Source organism: Stenella coeruleoalba (genome assembly GCF_951394435.1).
Source record: "Stenella coeruleoalba genome assembly, chromosome: 1".
NCBI classification, from domain to species: Eukaryota; Metazoa; Chordata; class Mammalia; order Artiodactyla; family Delphinidae; genus Stenella; species Stenella coeruleoalba.
The window spans coordinates 133,003,758-133,025,068 of NC_137169.1; the positions used below are offsets into that span (position 1 = coordinate 133,003,758).

At 42.7% G+C, this 21,311-nt stretch overlaps 1 long non-coding RNA gene across 3 annotated transcripts in view; it reads left to right on the forward strand.

Moving 5' to 3' along the window:
• The window catches only part of LOC307186600, a 429,363-nt gene extending 420,095 nt beyond the window's left edge, over positions 1 to 9,268 (forward strand). For all 3 annotated transcript variants that reach the window (XR_013828419.1, XR_013828420.1, XR_013828421.1), the window contains 3 exons: positions 8,264 to 8,339; positions 8,860 to 8,953; positions 9,146 to 9,268. This is a non-coding gene — a long non-coding RNA (uncharacterized lncRNA). The remainder of the gene's footprint in view (positions 1 to 8,263; positions 8,340 to 8,859; positions 8,954 to 9,145) is intronic.
• The last annotated feature ends 12,043 nt before the right edge of the window (positions 9,269 to 21,311 follow it).

Here is a 21,311-nt window from a genome sequence, read left to right on the forward strand (position 1 = left end):
CTCGCTCGCAAGTAGAAGTAAGAAGATGGGTTTGACTTTGCTGTACTTCCAAATGTTTTAATCAACAGAAACGAATTTGCACCCAGAAAGATGGCTACAAAGGTGTCTTTGTGTCTTTCTACTTTCCTCAGGCTTTTCTCCCCTCCCCCGTCTTTTAAGTGTATTAGTATATACTTGTTCTCCGACAAGGGCTAAACATTGCTGAGCTGTGAAAACTATACATGAAATAGGTGAATCGCATGCTTTTGTGTAGTTCATGGTCTGGCAGGGAGGTGGGCGCAGAGTCACAGTCCGCAGGTTAGATGCTTAAATAGCATTATGCATGCAGGGTTTTGGAAACTAAAGAAGTTAACTCAACATGGAAGCAGAGCAGCTGTCACAAAAAAACAACCGTAATGCAGTGTATGGAAAGACGACTACAAGGCTGTCCACTGGGGAGTAGGTGGCACGTCTTCTTAGAACAAGCAAGTGAAAAATGTAGGTTTCAGAAAGTCTGGCGAGCTAAGGAAGAGCCAGTTGAATCCAGTCGTGATGTGAGGGTAGTGGCTGTAACTCTAGAAAAGTGTAGTTGGAGATGAGAGCTTACCTCTAAACAGGAGGCTCCGACTCCTGAAAGAACAATGATATCTCAACATGTACACACTGCTATATTTAAAGTAGATAACCAAGAAAGACCTACTGCAGAGCAGAGAACTCTGCTTAGTATTCTGTACCTAATTAGGAATCGAATTTGAAGAAGAACAGATAACATGTATATGTATAACTGAATCACTTTGTTGTACGCTTAAAACTAACACAATCAACTATATTCCAATGTAAAATAAAAAGTTAAAAAAAAAGAAGATGCCTCTTGGTCTTTCTCCACCCTGGCTTTTTAGTTGCTGGAGGATTTAGGCCCAGGCCTCTGATACCCAAGACCTGCTTCCCTGATGAGCATTTCCCCTCTAAGCTTGTAACGCTGCATTTATTTCTTAAGCTTAATAGAGCACAGAATGTCTTCATTTGTATGGGCATGCGTATTTAACTTTTTTATTCATTTAGCATACATTAAGCTCCAGTTGTGTGCCGGGCCCTGTACTCAGTGCAGAGGAAAAGCAGATGGTTATATCTGTGATGAGGAATCCTCAGTGAGGAAACAGACATTCAGGCACTAGCAGTAAAATCACACAGTTGACCTGAGGGAGCCTCGTACAGAATGTGCTTGGCACCCCGAAGAAGGCTCACCAGCGTCACCTGGAGACATCCGCAGGGGCTTCGTGGAAGAAGCAGTGTTTTAACCGACAAGTAAAGGCTAAGCAGGAATTTTCTAGATGGTTTAATATGTGAGATTGGAAGGGTGTTCCAGGGAGAAGAAATAGCTTTTCATGGATCAACAGTCCTCGGTGAGAAGAATCCTCAAGTGTTGGGGAAAGGGTGACATGGGACCCAGATGGTACCCAGAGGATGTACAGGACACAGGACAGGTCCTCAAGGAGAGGCCTGGTATGAGATTGCATGGTAGGCCCTGCAGGTGCTCTGAGGACCTAGAGAAGAGAGGTTTCCTGAGGTCCCGGGATGGCAGTGAGGGCTTATGGAGGGGATAGAATCTGATTAAGGCTTGGATTTGGAAAGGTGGCAGGCTGGGACCTGGGCCCCTTTGCTGCAGTGCTGGCACCTGGACACACCTCTCCTCGAGCCACACAATACAGAGAAACTGTATGGGACTAAAAATAACTGTGCGCACGCACAGTTGGGGCAAATTCTGGACAGAAGACACAAAGAGACCAAAAAAAAAACCCCAAGTGCTGCTTTTGAAGAGCCTGGAGCAAAAACAGGGTGTTGGGAGCAAAAGCCGGGTACTGCGCATGCCCCCTGCACACAACACCACCTAAGGGGTGGGCAGAGCACCTAAGCTACCCCTCCAGCCAGACCCCTGGACACACCTCTACCCTCACCCTGTATAAGGAACGAGCTCGCCACCCCCCCCCCCCACTCAGGGAGCAGGCAAGCAAGGGAACCTGTTGTTTGTTCTCACTCCCCTCTGCTGCAGCAGGGGCCCCAGTAAGGCCTTGCCTGAATCTCTTGTCTGGCCTCTGATGGGTTTTTATTGATTAAGGAGGACAAGAACACTGGTTGGTAACGTGGGCACCTTGCTGCAGGTCTGGTGAGCAATGGGAATGCTGTCCAGAAGCGATATGAGTGCGGCCCAGCTGTTGCAGAGAGCAAGACAGAGCCCATCTTTGGCAAGAGGCACATCTCTGAGCCCGGCAGAAACTGGACAGGTCACTGGCATGTATCATGGAAAGCTCACAATGCCAGGGGGCTTTTTTTTTTTTTTGCGGTACACGGGCCTCTCACTGTTGTGGCCTCTCCCGTTGCAGAGCACAGGCTCCGGACGCGCAGGCTCAGCAGCCATGGCTCACGGGCCCAGCTGCTCCGCGGCATGTGGGATCTTCCCAGACCGGGGCACGAACCCGTGTCCCCTGCTTCGGCAGGCGGACTCTCAACCACTGCGCTACCAGGGAAGCCCCGCCAGGGGGCTTTTAAGGGAGTGAGATGGAAAAGTAGCAGAAGATGCTGACCTGGAAGTCAGGAGATTCAAGTACTGGCTGAGTCTATAATTAGTTCTGTAGTGTTGGACACATTACGTAGTCCCTGAGTTCCTGCAGCTACAGTGTATAAAGTGAGGACTACTAAATTTCATAATCCGTTAGGCCATTTCCAGTTCTTAATTGCTACATGTCTTTTAAGAGGTGTTGAAATTTTTAGTGGGTTTTATTGTGGTGTTATTGTTAAGTTTGGGGAACTGGGATTTAGACCCAGAGTTTCAACTCTGCACCTTGGTAGCTTCATGACCTTGAGAAAGTAATTTACTCTTCCTGAGCTTGTGTCCATATTTGCAAAGCTGGGATAATGTTTGCCTGGCCTCCCACACGGGTTGTTTTGAGAGTCAGATGTGATGCCTATATAAAATATTGTGCATTCTATAAAATACTACAGGAAACAATTGAAAATAAGTAAAGTAACAGGTTGTTATGCTAACCCCCTGTGAGAAATAATCTGGATATAATAGTGCCTTTGCAAATAGAGAGTAACATTTAGGAAGATATTTTCAACAACGTGCAGATAGGAAATAGTGACTAACCCCATAAGGTTGATGGAGAATAGGATGAAGAGGAGAGGCGAGTGCTTGATGCAGGAGCTCAGGCTCATCCCAGAACTAAGGAATTAGAATCTGCATCTTAACAAGAGGCCTAAGTGATTTTTGTACACATTTGTGCCCGCCTCCTAGAAAATACCAGAATTGAATGTTCTGTTTCTGTGTTCCATCAGAACTGGCTCTGCCCAGCTGACACTGATAGCAGCCCAGGGGCTTTGAGGGGTCCCTGTGCCCCAGCCTGACAACTGGGCCTGATTCAGGGCTCTTTCCTGTTCAGTGAAACATGGGAATTATTTCAACCAACAGCCCTGCTTCCTGGGGAGAGCAGATGAAGACAAAATACTCCAGCCAGACGGATGTTGATGATACCTTAATGATAAAGGGCACAGAGAATTTAAACTCAAAAAGAAGAAGAGAGGAGAGAGAGGATCTGTTGAACATTATGTAACAAAGCCAAGAATATAAAAAATGATGAATGTAGCCCCAGCAAACAGCTTGACCACAACCTCATGAGAGACCCTGAGACAGAATCACCAGCTAAGCTACTTCTGGAGAAACTCTGAGAAAAGAAACGTTTGTTGTTATAAGCTGCTAAACATAAAATAGAAAACCTCTGTGCTGGACACTGTAGAAAACCTATTTTAATGCAAATGGATAGCATAATAAAGTAAATTTTTGTTATCTGGGTCAAGAGCAAGCCACAATGAGAAATTTACTTCCAAATTTCAAGAAGCATATGGAAAGAGAACCAGGTCTTAGAAAGATATTTGCATCTCTGTCATCTCCACTAATACTTTTATACAAAACATTTTAGATAATAAAAAGACGATAATCTATTTTTCTAGTGTGGAAAGAGAAAGAAGATTAACTATAAAGTAGTCAAATTTTATTAGTTCTTTCCAGAACTGAATAAGAGGATTTCTTGATGCCTTATAAATAAAGCCAGAAAACTATAAGAACAGGGGGACATTTCTAGAATTGAATATAAAATCCTAGGATGTGTTTCTGCTCCAGGTTTCTGCAATTCCTACCATAAAGGGAGCAATTCAGATGCAGTGCTCTGTAGTCTGGCTGCTTTTCTCAGAAACTTCTCTAATCCTTCACACAGGGCTGGAGGAGTGCAGACCTCTGGAGGTCGTATTTTATGTGTTGCTATGGAACTGTCTAAATATTATGAACAGAGCAGTGGTATGGGAAATACAGCGGTCTAATGCCATGGAATTATGGCAGCTAGAAACCATCTTCATAGTTCTGAAATGTAAGCTTCTAGTGTAAAAGAATGGCATGGGTGTCTTTAATAAGTGAATATTCTTTATTGCACTAAATTAGATCCTAGGTGGAGATACGAGGTCTCACTTCAAAGCAACTTCAGTCCAGGGAGAGTCTTGTAGACCCTAACAAGGAAACGCACAGCAGGCGGGACAGGGCCTAGTGCGGGGCAGGCCTGAGGAAAGAACTTGGTAGCCTTGGGATCTCAACTATGATATTGATGTTACAGAGTTGCTTTCAGGCTCAGCCCAGAGGTGTGGTTGGAGATAAACAACTTCGGGAAGTCCCCAAAGCAAAGCAAGCCTCCCTCTTCCAACTCCCCTGTTTTGAACAGGGAGACCCCAAACCCTCAGCTACTTGGGCTTCAAGGTTTGATTCTTTCTCAGATTCCAATAATTGTTTATGAAACTTTGTTTAAATTTTTATGTCAGAAGCTACCCACCACAAAATACACCTATTTTTCCTCCCTGTTATAGCTAGCTAAGGTTAGTTACATTTAAACGAGAAGTACAGCTCTGTGCTTCTTTTTGAATAACAGTTCTGTGAATGCTATTTTCTTCTGTAGATTATGCCAAAGCCAGTTTCCTCTCTGAATGACTTCTAATATGTGAATTCAAAATACAGCAAACCTACGTCATGAGCTGCCCTGAATGAACAGGAACTAAGCACAGCTGGGGCTTTGTGGCTTCTCTTGTTTTCTTTCCTTTTTTCTCTCCTCTTCTTCAGTCAGTTGCTATTGAATATTATTTTTTAAATTAAAGAGGGAAAAACATTTCTCAATAATCTTTTCACCTGCACCGAGAAATTCAAATTAAAAAATTGAAAACTTTCAAAAGAATGAAGTTTTACTTTGCAAAATGCAGGGAAATGTGTCTGTGTCATTATCTGGATAAGTTTCCCTACCAGTAGAAAGTTTCCACTTCACTCTGCTTTTCTGTTTTCTCGTCTTCCCTGCCGAGGAGGAGAGGAAGAATGTGTTCCCTCTTTTCTTGTTGGTTCCTCACTAGAACAGCATGGGAACACATTTTAAAAAGATTTTTCCTCTTTTCTTTTCAGTGTTTTTAGACGTGGCACCACCTGGATATTCTTGTCTGGAAGCTCCTTTAAAAGTGTGGGAGGTCTAGAAAAAAGTAAAATAAGTAGAAGAAGTGTAGAAATATCTGTTGAATGAAACGTCACAGAATTTTTTTCAAACATCAAACTGCTCAGTTTTCCTTTCTTCTTCTTAAGGCCTTTGATACACAATGGAAGAAAGTCAGCAAAACAGGATCAAAGGTCAACCTCAATCAAGAATAAACATAATAAACTGTAAGAACTAATCAAGTTCCGTGACATCGCTGGTATTATCTTGCACCAAATATTGCTTGAAATAAGTGGCTCGTTCATCCAGTCTTGAAAATAGGCTTTGCTACAGAGATTCTCACTATATTCCTCATAAGAAACGGTGTACACGTGAACGCTGTACAACTTTAGCTTTTCATCAAAGAGCAAACAAGAATAATAGATAAATATGAAAAAACATGGCCTAGATTTATTTATAATGCAGTCATTTCAAAGTTTCTAACCATTGCCTCTCCCCCATGCAATGGAAATCTAAGCAGTTATTGTACAGCTTCTTAAATGTCAGACATGAAAAGTAATTGTTTTAAAAGATACCCGTGGTAAAGTGTACTTCAAGTCAAGCCGTTATCAGTAAGCAGATTAAAACCCAACAGGCTTCTCCAGCACGGTTCTGTGGCCTTCCTGCCTATTGCCCAACTTAGTGAGACATAGATCCTACTAGGTGGACAAAAAACAACTGATACTTGCTGTTTCTAGGCTGTTGCATTTTTGAAGAAGGAAGTAGATTAGTCAACTGTGTCATCTGTGAACAGCAGGACTATGGCACAGAGATAACCGATCGTTTGTGTGCTTCAGCAAGTGACGGTGTCATTTGATGGTTTGGGAAGAGATGATGTTTTACATTATCCTTTTGGCAAAGCTTTGCCATCTTCGCTTGGTTGATGACTTCAAAATGCTTGCTCAGAATGAAAGAATTACAAACTATATTATGAAAATGAATTTGTCTCTATTCTAGTTGTATAGTAATAGATTCTGTGTCAGTGGTTCTCAGCCAGGGGTGATTTTGCCACCCAGGGGACATTTAGCCACTTTTAGAGATACTTTTGATCGTCATGACTGGGCTGAGGGGGGGTGCGCAGGTGCCAAAGTCTTGTCATGGTTGGTTAGAGGCCAGGGATGGCGGTCCACGTGCTCTACCGCATAGGATGGCCTCCCTCGGTGAAATAGCATCCAGCCCCGGTGTCTGTAGTGCCCAGGGTGAGAAACGCTATTTTATGTGACTTACCAGAATGACAAAATTACCTAACATACATGATCTAATCCTAAAATATTTTTGCTCTTTTCGGATTACAAAGCTAAATGTTTTTTTTACATATATTTTTAGAGTTTTGTTGTCAGATAAAGTAATTTGTCATGTTGTATCCAGTTTGAAACTGCAGGACATACTTATATGTTTAAAGATAGGAAAAGGAGACATATTTCCTCTTCTCTTTGTGTGTTAGGGTCAATTCACCTTTTCCTACCCCTTCATATAACCCCCAGTAGAGGCTATCTTCAAATCTGAGAACACGCTGAATGTAAACTGCAGGGGGAGAAAAGCTCTATTTCATATTGAACTTATAAGCACTACAAACATTATTATAACCCATATTATACCAAGTTACTGAATAGTAACATCTCTAGGTTTTCCTCATCTAGTTGAAGTAAGAAAGTGGAGTGAGGGATATTGCACAGTAAGGATCATTGCATTTCTATTTATAATAAGCAATGGGAAACTGTATTCAGGTTTTCAAATTTAATTTAATTTTTATTTTATGTTGGAGTGTAGTTGATTTATGGTGTGTGTTAGTTTCAGGTGTACAGCAAAGTGGTTCAGTTATACATATACAGATACCTATTCCTTTTCAGATTCTTTTCCCATATAGGTTATTACAGAATATTGGGTAGAGTTCCCTGGGCTACACAGTAGGTCCTTGTCGATCGTCTATTTTATATATAGTGGTGTGTATATCTTAATCCCAACCTCCTAATTTAGGATTCCACTTCCTACTCCTCTCTCCCACTGAGACAGAGGGAAGGAAAAAGGAAATCAGGGAGAAGATTGGAAAGAATACGGGTACCCCTCACTCAGCTTAGAGAAATGAAGCGGGCCTGCATGACTTCGCTGTGGCTAGCAGACCTCATTGGAGGAGAACTCATTTCAGGGAAGCCAGCACCTAATGCCCTGTTTGGAACTAGAATATATATCTGTACACGCATCTTTTATCAGGCTGGGGGTAAAAATGGTGTCAGTAAACAGTGAGCTCAATCACAGGGACCCTGACTGTCTTTTGCTGTAATGACTGAATATCCCTCCTCTTCTGTAAGACATTTCCAAATTATTTCTGCACTCCTGAAAGGGGTGCCTCACGTAAATTGCCACGTGTCCCCTCCTCTCCTTCTCTGCCTTGCACTGCCCCACCTGCCTGGTTTCCTGTCTTTACACCCCCTTCCCCAGGCCCCTCTCTTGAGGGCGCCTCTCCGGAGGTGACAGGCGTCCTGCTAAGGGAGACACGTCCAGATTCTCTTAAAACTGCTGCGCCCCGTCTTCCTGGGAAGACACGCTGGAGCTGTGGATTTGGTTCAGAACAGGTTCTCTCCAATTTCTTGCCTCCTTTGAACCACCCCTACCCCCATGCCACAGCGTTGCTTGAAAGCAGAGATTCATAGTGTCTCCGTAACGGCTGCCCCTTCTGTTCCGTATTTCCTACAAGCAATTCCTAAAACTAACAAAAAACCTAACTCTCTCACCAGGTACAAGCAAAAGTCCAGACGCAGTCCACTACTGGTCCTTTACATCCCTGGACAGTTCTTTTCTCCATTGACAAGCGTAAGTAATATGCAACCTCTGCTCAACCTACTGGTCAACTTTCCCAAATATTTATTGTATTTATTCCAGAAAATTTATTATCTACATTAGATTAATGATGACATCGCAGATGTAACAGATGAATATTTCTTTACGTTGATGTAACAGAAGGGTCATTCTGGAGGTTAAAAAATAGTCTGTTCCAGAATCAAAGTCTACTGCTGGTACACAGAACTAATTGTGGTATTTAGAAACAGTGTTCCCCCAACTTCTTAGTCACATTTCAAACTCCTTGGTGTTCAGTTTTAGCTGTTAAATGAGAAAAAAAAAAAAAAAAAAAGAAAGACTTTAATCAAAGGAGAATGGAGTAAAAAGTAAATATTACAGTGCAAGTGTCATTAGCCAAGATCAGTGTGGCACACTAATCAAGAATTTTGATTAGTCTAGAACTTTTGGAGACTCTAGATCCATTGAGACCTGCACTTTTAGTTGCCCTGCAGAATTACAGCTTTTCTGATCACTTTCACGTTTATACCTCCAGGCTGACCTCTCTCCCGAGCCTCACACTCATGAAGCCACCTGCCAGCTCCGCGTCTCCACTACCTGAGCGCCTAAGAGGCAACTCAGACGCCTGGGTGAGAACTGGCCTCCTGGTTGGCCCCTCTCCACCACCTCCGCGTCTGCCTAGTCTTCCTTGTCTAAACTCAGGGCAACTCCCAGTTTTCTGTTCCTCAGGGCAAAAACCTTGGGGTCATTCTTCATTCTTCTTGAAATTTTTCTCTTTCCCTACATAAAACCCATCACTAATCTATGAGTTTCATCTTCAGGATGTATCCAGAGTCCGGTACTTCTTATTACTTCTGCAAATATTATCTTTGGACCAAGCCGCTGTCATCTCTCACCTGGAGTATTGCAGCAGTCTCTTGTCTAATCTCCTGTTTCTTCTTTGGGCCCCTCTGACTAATTTCAACGCAGATGCTGTAAGTTTGATTGGTTAAAACCCTCCAATGATGCATCATTTCGCTCAGAGTAAAAGTCAAAGTTCTTACAAGGGCCTGCAAGGCCCTTCAGATATGTTCCCTCACTTTCTTACCTGTTTGATCTGACCTCATCTCCTGCCAAAGCTGGCTTTATGGATGTGTGACCCGTGCTCATAGGGTCCCAGTGCATGGTTGAAGGATCTGCCAGAGCCATCTTGAAATTTTGAACAAGGGACCCCCGATTTTCATGTTATACTGGGCCCTACAAATTATGCAGCCAGTTCTATCTTCTGCTGTTCCTCTGGTCACCCACCACCCTCACTTTGACCCCTCACACTTCTGTAAACTCGCCTGCACCCTCTCCCTTCCAGGCCTTTGTACTTGCTGTTCCCTCTGCCTGACTCTTTGCCCCAGTGAGCTGATGTGACTCACGCCCTCAGTTTTTTCTAGTCTCTGTCCTGGTGTTAACTTTCAATGAGACTTGCTTTGACTGCACCATTTATATTGCAAACGAGCTCCCCTTCTACCTGACTCTGCTGTTTTTTTTTTTCCGCATTTGTACTTATGACCTTCTTACATATGAATTTTTTTCTTATTTATTAAGTTAATTGTCTATTATCTGTATTTCTCCCTCTTGAACATAATAAGCTTCATGAAGGCAAGGATCTTTATCTTTTCTTTTTCACTGCTGTATACTGCATGCCTGACACATAGTAGGTACTTAAAAAACGTTTGTTGAATAAATGAATAAGCATTGGGAATTGATGACAGAGTCCCAGATATAACCTCTGTAGTTAATTATATATAACATGGAATGATAAGCTATATATAGTTTTCACTGAATCTTGTGACTCATTTCATTCAGAGCAAATCTTTGTGTTGTGTTCATATACTACTTCTTTCACTCTAATTCGAAAAATAATGTATCAAGGCTTAAATTCCACTAAAATATAAGAGAATTCCAGTCTGTATAAAAATAGTCACCTTTAGGTCAATTTTGAAATAGAAAAAATTTTGTGGAAAAGGGCACTGATGACTTTGCAACAGAAATATAAATACCTAGAAAACTGGGATTTCTCCCAATTTAATACAAACAAACAAAATACATACCTCTCCACTCCTCATGTCCCCTGCTTCTACCTGTCCTTCCCCCGCTCCCCCCCCCCCCATCTCCACCAAATAACCAAGTGTAAGTGCATGAAGAACTTTTTGGTGTGTAAAACTGAAACCGATTGGCAGCAATGGCCGAGTCTGGCCAAAACTGGAGGCAGAAGTAACAGCCAGATCTGACTTGACTGAGTTTCACTTCCTTTAAGTGCATCTGTAAGTGCATGGCTCTCCCCACCCCTACGTGGCGTGTGCCCGGTCGAGACTCCGCGTACGTCAGCACATTCTTGTCCTGTCCTGAACCCTGTGCAGATGTTTGTGTGTAAAGAGATGGCAGGATACCAGCACGTCTCGGCCCTTTCTCTCTGGACGGTATTTTTGTTTTTTCACTTGAATTATGTTATGAGTTTTGTTCTTTCAATCTTTACTATCAGGCGAAGATCTTGTCTCCCATTTTACTGAGAAAATAGAGGCAACTAGAGGAGAATTTCTGCAAACTCATTCCCTCACATACCCGACTTCTGTGCCCACTACATATTCTACTTTGTCTCCTGTTACCACAGAGGAATGGTCCATGTTCAAGTCCAGGGTCAACTCCTCCCCTTGCAGAAAGACATTGCTCCCGTGATTCTCCCCTCTCTGGAATTTTCCCCTTGCTAGCATGATCTTTTCCATCAGCATGTAAATAGGATCAAGTCCTTACTGTTCCTTTCCCATTAAAAAAAATGAGATCTCTTGATCTCACTACCCCTCTTCAACTACTGCCCCATTTCCCCCCCTTTTTTTTAAGTGGTAAATCTCCAAGGAATAGTCAACTGTGCTTGCTGTCTTCAGTTTCCCATTTCATCCTGTATCAAGCTCGTGCTTTCGGTACTTCAGAGACTGCTCTTGTCTACGTCACTAAGATCTGGTGTCATTACAACCAAGATCTGTGCCCTATCCCCCTCTTAGCCGAAGTATGAGGAAAGTCAGACACAGTTGATTATCGCTTCCTTCTTGGTGTATTTTTCGCTTGTCTTCCAGAATAAGCCTGATTTTCCTTTTACTTTACTGGCCATTTCTTTTCATTTTCCATCACTTGTTCCTCTTCATTGCCTGACTTCTTAATTTTGAAGTGGCCCAAGGCCACTTCTCTCTTCTGTTCTCACTAATTCCTGAGTGATCTCATTCATTCTTGTCATTTTAATACCATCCATATGCTGAAAAGCACCTGAATTTATATATCTCTCTGGATCTCTCCTTCTTTTTTTTTTTCTATTTTGCGGTACGTGGGCTTCTCACGTGGGCCTCTCCCGTTGCGGAGCACAGACTCCGGACACGCAGGCTCAGCGGCCATGGCTCACGGGCCCAGCCGCTCCGCGGCACGTGGGATCTTCCTGGACCAGGGCACAAACCCATGTCCCCTGCATCGGCAGGCGGACTCTCAACCACTGCGCCACCAGGGAAGCCCTGGATCTCTCCTTTTAACTAGAGATTGAAGTATCTCAACTTGAATGTTTAATTGTTCTCTCAAAATTAAGATGTCTGTATTTCCCATCACTTTTTAAAAAATTAATTAATTAATTTTTGGCTGCATTGGGTCTTCGTTGCTGCACGCGGGCTTTCTCTAGTTGCAGCAAGCGGGGGCTACTCTTCGTTGTGGTGCGCGGGCTTCTCATGGCGGTGGCTTCTCTTGTTGCAGAGCATGGGCTCTAGGTGCGCGGGCCTCAGTAGTTGTGGCACGCTGGCTTAGTAGTTGCGGCGCACAGGCTTAGTTGCTCCGTGGCATGTGGGATCTTCCTGGACCAGGGCTCGAACCCGTGTCCCCTGCATTGGCAGGCAGATTCTTAACCACTGTGCCACCAGGGAAGTCCCTGTATTTCCCATCACTCTTAACTTGCTCTTGCCAGTTTTTTTCTGATCTCCATGGACATATGGAAACTCCATTTTCTAGGTGCTCAGGCCACAGTCTTTAGAGTCAATCTCGATGCCTCTCACATCTTGTCTATAGTACATACTGTTACCTTTGTCTTCAAAATATTCAGAATCTGATTCCTTCTTATCTCACTGCCACTGCCACTAACCTAGTCTAAGACATCTTTATCCTTTGCTTCGATCACAGCAGTAACCTCCTGTCTAGTTTTCCTTGTTATCTTCCACTCCATCTCTCACCTTTAGTCTGTTCTCAAAATAGCAGCCAGGATGATCCATTTTTAAAAAGCTGACTATTCACTCCTCTGTTCAGAATCCTCCACTGACTTTTCATTTTACTCAGAGCAAACCCAAAGTCACTACCGGGCTCTCAGCAGTCTGACCTTCTGTAATCTAACTTCATCTCCTCATTGAGTGCTTTGTTCCACCGACCATGGTCGACCATGCCAGGCACATTCCCTTTGCACCAATTGTCACTCCCGCTTAGAAGAATATCCCTTCAGTATCTGGATGACTTGCTCACTTAATTCTTTCAGATTTTGCGGCAGTCTTTGCTTCTCAATGAAGTCTGCCATGACTACCATATTCGTACTGCAACCCTTCAAAACACTTTATCCTTCCTCCCTGATTGTCATCCACAAGTTATAATCATGTCACATTCTGTGTATTTACTTGTGACTTTTTTTTTATCGTCTGTCTCCTTGTGCTAGAATATAACTCCCACAAGGGCAGATATTTTTGTCTCTTTGTCCACTGCTATTCCCCTGGCATCTGAGCAGTGCTCGTCACAGAGTAGGTGCTCAGTACATATTTGTTGAATAAGTAAATGAATATATTTTGTGCCTACTTGATTCTGTACATATATAAACACACACACACACATATATATATTTGCTTATTTACATATACAGTATTTGATGAGTAAAGGGGAAAAGTTACAGATCTTACTTTAGACCACTGAGAGAAGCTAGATCAGAACAAAGTGAGATAGAATTATTTTTAGTTTTTTTTTCATGAGAGACTATTTTGGAATGTAAGTCAACCACCTATTCAGTCCTGCATAGCATTCACCTACTACTGTCCTATCTGACTTCATTCCTGTCTTTTCCTAGTTTCCCCTTGGATTAGAAGGCATGTTCCATAACCGCATCCAGTGCCATCTTTCATAGTTATTTCATGATAGTTATTTTCGGTTCAAGAGTGTTAATGGGCCAGCAGCAGGTCTTTGATACTGGCTGCTCCTCAGGCCTGTGCCGAAGAGGAGGCCGTTCTGACTCTGCTCCCACTCAGCATGTGGGCTATGAATGAAAAATTAAAAAACAGGTGGAAAATACTTGATGTTACCTAACAACTTGCTTTTCCATGATTGAATCTTCCCCAAATGTGCAAATACCATAATTCTCAGATACATTAGTCTAATTATCCTTTCCAAAACATGAAAATGATAAATTAGAAAAAGCAAAACTAAAAGGAACTTGTGAATGATCCATGTCTTTCCTGTAATCTCTTGTGATATATCTGAGTTAGCACGCGTCTGTATATTTGTGTGTGTGTGTGTGTGTGTGTGTATCTCTGTGCATGACCCTAGTTTTTGGATGCACTTGAAGCTGCTCAGGAGAAGGGGACTGTCCATGAGAAATCCCCAGGATTTTGTCATGAAAGCTGAGCATCTGGTTTCCCTCATGACTGTCCTGATCCTTGGCCAGAAGTAAATGGCATAGAGCCCTTGTGAAAGTGACTAATAGTGAAAGTCTTTTAGTTCCTGGAATCACTAAGAAGGCTTAACTTGATATTCATGAGTAACTCCCCTTGGGACACCTGCACTCCATTTAAGGTGTGTGTGGAGGCCTGGATTCATTATGTCATCATTCAGTGGGTCCCCCAAGATGTTTCTTCTTGGACCTATTCACTGAAGGATTTCGTGGGTAGACCTCATACTGTCTTCTGAAAACTCTAGAGAACAGACAATAGTAAATGGCCCTAGAAGGTTCTCCGTTTTCTGTGGAAACTCTGTAGGTTGATCATGTGGAGGTGAGTTAAATGATTTGGCCTTGATCTTTTCCTCCCATGGTTTTGTGATCTCAGGTTGACTGCCGCATGTGTGAAGACTCATCACTTGCTTTTTTGCGTGGTTTCTTTGTATATGTTTGGTGCCTTAAGCTCCTTGACTCTATGTGCCTTCAGACTTATCGATAATATTATATTACTTTTTGGTTCACTGGGAACTGGTTAGTGTCCAGGTTTGGTTGCTGTTAATGTAAGTAACACTTGCATTTGTGTATAAGTGACATCTCGCTCATACAAACAGAAAAGGATGCCGAACTTTGTCCATTATTGCCAGCCGGGCTCATAGGGATTCAACTGGGGACTTGATAAAATCAAGAGAATTCGTTAAGATTGACTACACCCATCATATGAGCCACTTGTGGCTTACTAAATAAATAGCTTACATATATTCAATTAGTAATTCATTTTATTTAAAAACAACTTAGTAGTTCCCATTATGTTTTGGGAATTGTTCTAGACACTGGAAGTAGAGCAGAGATCAAAACAGATACAGCCCTGCCCTCCTGGGACTTACATTCTAAGGTAGTGATGGGGCAGACAGTAAGCAAATAGATGAATAAATGATGTCATGCCTGGTAGTGATACATGAGCCATGAGAGAAAAAGAAGTAGAGGATAATATAGAGAGTAAGGAACAGGTGTCAGGGAGAGTCTTTAGGGGAATGTTGTGGTTGAACAGAGACCTGAAAGACGTCAGGATACAAGTCATGGGACTCTCTTGGGGAAGTGCATCTGGACAGAAAGAACAGCAGGTCCAAGGTTCTGTGGTGGGAGACTATGACGTCATGGGTGGTGATGGAGGTAGTGGTAGGGTTAAAGTGTTACTGCTCCTAGATAATGGAAGACCTTGTAGACCAACCTAAAGAGTTTGGGTTTTATCCTTAGTGATATGGGAAGTCACTAGATGTTTCCAAGGAAGAAAACGATGGGATTTTATTTACATTAAAAAAAAATCCCTGTTTGCTCTAGAAAATAGACTTAGGTGAGAAAGGCATATAAAAATGGAAGCAGAGAGATCAGATAGGAGACTGATCAATATAGGAATAGGAATAGGATCAGTATAGGAATCTAGGGAAAATCTGATGGTGCTTGGTCCAGAACTAGGGCGCTAGACAAAGCGGAGGTCATAGGAAGAGTCCAGATTCACAATAAAATCTGGACAAAGAGTGGCCAGGATCTGCTGAAGGAGTTGACGTAGGATGTGAGAGAAAGAGAGGATCAAAGATGCTTTCAGGCTTTGGAGCTGAGCGACAGATGAATGATAACGGCGCTAAGTGACATGGGGGAGACTTGGGAAGAGGAACAGCATTGCATAGGTGGGTGGGTGGGAAGCAGGAGTTCAGTTTGATAAGTGTTACATCTGCAAAGCCCATTAGGAGATGTTGAACACAGCTGGATACAGTAGCCTGGCTTTTAGGAGAGAGGAGAGGGCTGGAGCTAGAAACCTGGAGGACACCAGCGCACAGATGGGATGTGGTGAGAGCACCTGTGCTGTAAGTGCAGCCAGAGAAGAACCGCGATATCGAGGAACTGAGAAGGAGAAGGAAGAAGGGGATGGTCCAGTGAAGAATCAGGGAATAGGAGTGGGGAGAAGGACTGAAGAGGGATAGCTCTTTGAACAAGTGAAGAAAGAAAATGCTTTTCAAAGGTGGAGGCCTGTATGTGTTAAATGCAGCTGATAGAACAAGAGACTTCCCTGGTGGCGCAGTGGTTAAGAATCCGCCTGCCAATGCAGGCGACATGGGTTTGAGCCCTGGTCCAGGAAGATCCCACATGTCGTGGAGCAGCTAAGCCCGTGTGCCGCAACTACTGAGCCTGGGCTGTAGAGCCCGGGAGCCACAACTATTGAGCCAGCATGCCACTACTACTGAAGCCTGAGCACGTAGAGCCTGTGCTCCGCAACAAGAGAAGCCACCACAATGAGAAGCCTGCGCACTGCAACGAAGAGTATCCCCTGCTCGCCACAACTAGAGAAAAACCCGTGCACAGCAACGAAGACCCAACACAGCCAAAAGTTTATAAACAAAATAATAATAAAATAAATAAAAGTTTTTTTTTTTTTAAAAAAAGAACAAGTAAGAGGGGAATGATAACCCCTGGAATTTGAAATATGAAGGTGCTTAGACGATCATTAACAAGATGTGGTGATATGTTTAAGTTACTAAAAGATCCTTTTCTTTTTTCATTCCAGTTCTCCATTGTATGCTAATACTTTCCTGTCTTTCTCAGTAGTCAAAATCCTAGGTCACCTAAGTGGCAATGATGAATTCTTCAGAGGAAGCCCTTTTTTTTCTTTCTTAACTAAACCTGAGGGCTTCTTGCTCTCACACCATTGCTCAAAATTCAGATTTTAGAGTGTTTATCCACGGTCACACTTTCAAACATATTTTACTGCCCACTCTCTGGGGGTCTATGTGTTAGAAATTGTAAGGTAACTTTTGAAAAGCAAATTCAACTTATCTGTCCCTACTAATGTCCGAACAGTGTTCTATTTCCAATTTCCTATTATGACCACTTGCCAATATTCATCCAACTGTGTGCTTACTCCTTGGTATCTTAATGTTTCAGGAGTACCAATTTCTCCAGTAGGGATAGATTAGTCTCTAAGTGTATCAGAAGTGTTCGGGGTAGGTTGGTGATGTAAGTAGTAGTTCCCAGGGAAGGTTCATTTACCCTTCTCTTCTTTCCCAGTATTTCAGTCAGTAGCTTGCTTATGTAGTCACTGGTTACTCAGTGGAAAAATGAAACATTATAGTTCTTCAAATGTTGAAGAGGGAAACACCTTTAGAAAGGGCAAAAGGTCAATGAGTTTGTTTTAAGGGAAAGCACTGTTTTTACCAGCACCTTCTCAATAATTGCGTGGAACACCGAATGAGGAGGAATTGGGAAAATTCTGTGTTTTAGGTGGTAGTTGGTAGAACTTTGTGGATTTTGGGGTTTATATAGTTCATGTTATATTTCTGTCGGGGAACTTTCAGGGCCCTGAAGGCAGAACAAAACTATTCCTTTTTTTCTTGACTGGAATTTTTGAGAAATGAAAACTCTTTTCAGTATGTGACAAAAGAAACCAGCCACCGCTGTGGGCACAAGCACACTGGTCGCTCTGATTTAATCAACTCAGCTGACATTTTGAGCACTTAATCTGTACTCAGCACTGTGAGACCTCTTTATTAATTTTCTCACTTAACTTTCCCAACTATCCTATTACATAGATATTACTGATGACATTATATAGAAGAAAATTCCAATACCAAGCATGTTTAAGTTATTTTATTAAAGGCCCACAGGAAGTAAATGATAGAGCCCTGACACTCTGAATCCAAAGCCCATGTCTGACATGCTGACCACCTAGGAGCTAGATAGACACATATACAGCCAAGTAGCGTATAGTCCGATAAGCGTGGCTCTGAACACACTGTTATGAACCAGAGGCAGAGGCAGGTAGTGACCCTTTGAAAAGATCAGAAAGGTAGGTTTTCTGCGGGGCCTTAACAGATTAGGATGAAGGATCACGACATTCCTGACTTTTGGAGATGCATAAGCAAAGGCCTAAAATCATTAAAGCTGATATTTCCCTTGATCTCCAACACCTGAACTCCTTCCTCAGCCACTGGTGGGTTACATCCTGTATCCTGACAAGATACCGTGTTAAGTATATTTTCAGGTACATGTGCCCTGTTGCCTAGACTGTATTGTGAGGTGCTTGTGGTCAGGGAACACGAGCATGTGTTCTGATGTTGTATGCAACACCTAGCTTAGTGCCCAGCCCACCGAGGTCACCTGACATGGTTGTTACAGATGCGTATTTCGGGGCCTCTCCCCCAGATACTGCAGTTTAGTCATTCCAGGGTGGAGCCCCAGAACGTACTTTTTCTAAGCCAGTTCTCTCTGGGGATCATGATTATACTTTGAAGAACACTTGAGTCAGTAGTAAGAGCTCAAATAACACACATGGAGGGATTATTGATGCACAGGGAATAAGTGGTGGAAAAAGCAAAGAAAATTGAGAGGCGTGATGTAATGTTTTCTGTAATACGTACTGGCTGTCTTGGTTGGCGTGCTGTTGAGTGTTGCTACTTTGGTGGTAAAGTTCGAAACGTTCCTTCGTGCAAAGTCACCCTTTCACAGTTCACTCACCTCCCTACTCCACCTCTACTTGCTTGATTCACTCTTTCCTATCTTTCAAATTGTGACTTAAACGTCACTTCCTCAGAGCCTCTCCCTAACTTCTTGAAGCACTTGGAGTAGACCTTTCCCCCACGCAGCCCTTATTCTGTTGTAGCGCCTATTTCAGTTGTCATTGTTTTGTAAAGACCCATCTACAAGTCACCCTTAATGTGCAGATGGGAAAGCTGAGATCTAGAAAACTGTCTATTTCAGGCTGCCATAGGTGATCAGTGGCAGTGTCTGCCCATCTTCTCACCCCGGGTCTAGCATGTGTTCTTCTACAGGACATTGTATGCACGAGGTAATCAAACCGCTACAGCAGCTTTGTCTGTCTTTAGAAGTAAGGATAGGATCCCATGGTTAGTAACTCACAAACTCCACATTTCCGGAACTATGTCTTGGAAAAGTGCATAATGTATACCTTTTTCTTGTTGATTTCAGACTGTATTTTGGTTCTGCTGACAGCGGGCTGCATAGTGTTGTGCTCTGTCGACCCTCAGATAGCAGCTGTTAAGGAAGGCTCTTTTTAGGGAGAAATGGCTTCCCTTCTCCTATATAGGATTATGTGGGCAGAGTCAAAGCTTTGGATTGAAACATATAGCAGGATGACAGGGCATGTTCAGAGAGAATTCATATTTCTCTTGGCGAGGTCTATACTCTCAGTGGTGGTGTGAGGTTTCTTACACTCATCTTTGGTGTGTGTATGAACAAAACCACCAGTTCATTCTCCACAACTGACAGAACCTCACTCAGATGGAATGGTTAACAACTGTCAACTTGCTTATCACAATATTCTACTCATGCAGTATGATCAGTTTTGAAACTTAGAGTACTGTTATTGATTACTTGTGAAGGCCTCTTAGAGATCTAAAGTTTCTAATTACGGTAATTTCTGTATATTTTTTGGTCTCAAGAATTCCCGATTAAAAGATTTAATAAAACACAGTGTTACCAAAGCCTGTATTCATCTTTCTGTTTAGAGTTTTGTTCCGTAAATTTTGGGGGGGGATGGAATATTTTATTTGGCATGAGGAGATGAGTAGCGGTCTTTCAGTGTCTGATCTACTAAAGCAGGCTACATTAAAAAAGAGACTACAGGTCGATGCTATGAATTATGGTGCCTCATTACTTATGGATTTCATTTCTCTCAGTTGGTTCAGTGTTAAAGAATTGTACAGTCCAAAAAGGTTATATGGTAGAGAAAGTCATGTGATTTACTGCCGGATCCAAGAAAGGCTATTCTGCTGCCCACCTGCGTTTTTCTAGCAGATATGAGTAAAAGCTGAAGAGGTAACCCCAGAGCCACCTTACCAAGTTCAGGACCAGATCGGGGAAGGTGAGATACAGTCAAATTTAACATTACCCTTGGGTGACCTGGGCTCTGTGATCATGCAAATCTGAACCTTAGTGCACGGCTCCACCTGGTTTCTGCCCAAGTGGGGGCAGCCATCCTAGAGCTGTCAGACTGACTTTATTGAACTGAATAGTGAAGAGGGAAAGCTCAATTGGTCCTAATCACTTTCAGGGAATGAGGTGTGCTAGCCCGGCAGCCGTCTGGGCCCCCTGTCTATGTGATGTTATAATATCTATATGATACGTCAGAATGAATGCCATGTCGCTCAGTTCTCCAAGTATGTCACTTTCATAATTGGCCAGATGAATCTTGGTCTTACTCCTGCCAGAAGACGCAATGCCCAAGAATGAAACTGGAACAAACTCATCCTCACTGACACTGACCCACCTGGGTTTAGTATTTTGATGACACGTACATAGGAAGTTGCACAGTGAGAAAAAGGCCACACCATCAAGCTTGAAACCAGTCAGCTGAGAGTTCCTCTGTTTAGGTAGTTCAATGCCCTGAAATTCTGAAAATGAATAATGCACTGTATAGCACTCTTTTCTGGGGTACAGGGTGGGCTTCATGATCTACATTTTAAACCCATGCCAAGAATTTGAATGTTACAAGGAATCACATGGCGGGGGCGGGGAAGAGGGAAAGCCTGAATTCTGAAAAGTGGGAAAGAATTTTTAACTTGAAAACCAGAAAGTTCCAAAAGAGTGACAATGTTGTATTCAGTGACCATAATACAACTATTTTAAATATAAAGTGGCATATAATCTAGGCTTAGAGAACATTCCTTCACACCTTACTAAATAGATATTGAACAAGCTAGTTAGAGACTATATTCATCTGAAGAAATGCCAAATGATTAGCATCATGGGAACCTCTCATCTCTCCCCACATACTTGGTCCTACCTCTAACTCCTGCTCTCTCTCCTGCACCCAGTCTCCAGGTTTATCACATCATTCTGCCGATGAAAAGTATTCAGTGGCTCAGCATTACCTGTGGAAGGAAGTCTGAACTCCTTGGCTTTGCATTCATGTTCTCGCTAGTCTGATATCCTCCTGATTCTCAGCCCTAGTTCTTATTCTTCTGCTTCAGCCAAGTCCAATCCTTGTTTCCTAAACTTCCCTAAAGCTTTCCCACTTTCCCACTCCTGTGCCTTTGCTCCACTCTCCTTTCCTCCCTGTTCTTATTCCTCTTTCTCTTATTCTTCTGTTTTATCCGACTGGTTCTCTTTTCCAAAGCTCACATCAAGTACGATTTCTTTCTACATTGCTCTAACTCATAATTATGGTTATTGAACTCTATACCCATCTCTGATTATCAGCATCAGTCATCTGGAAATGTATTGTGTGTGCCTGGTTTTGCTACTTCTTTTTTTCACGTGCCTAAAACTTCCTCCCCCAACTGGATTGC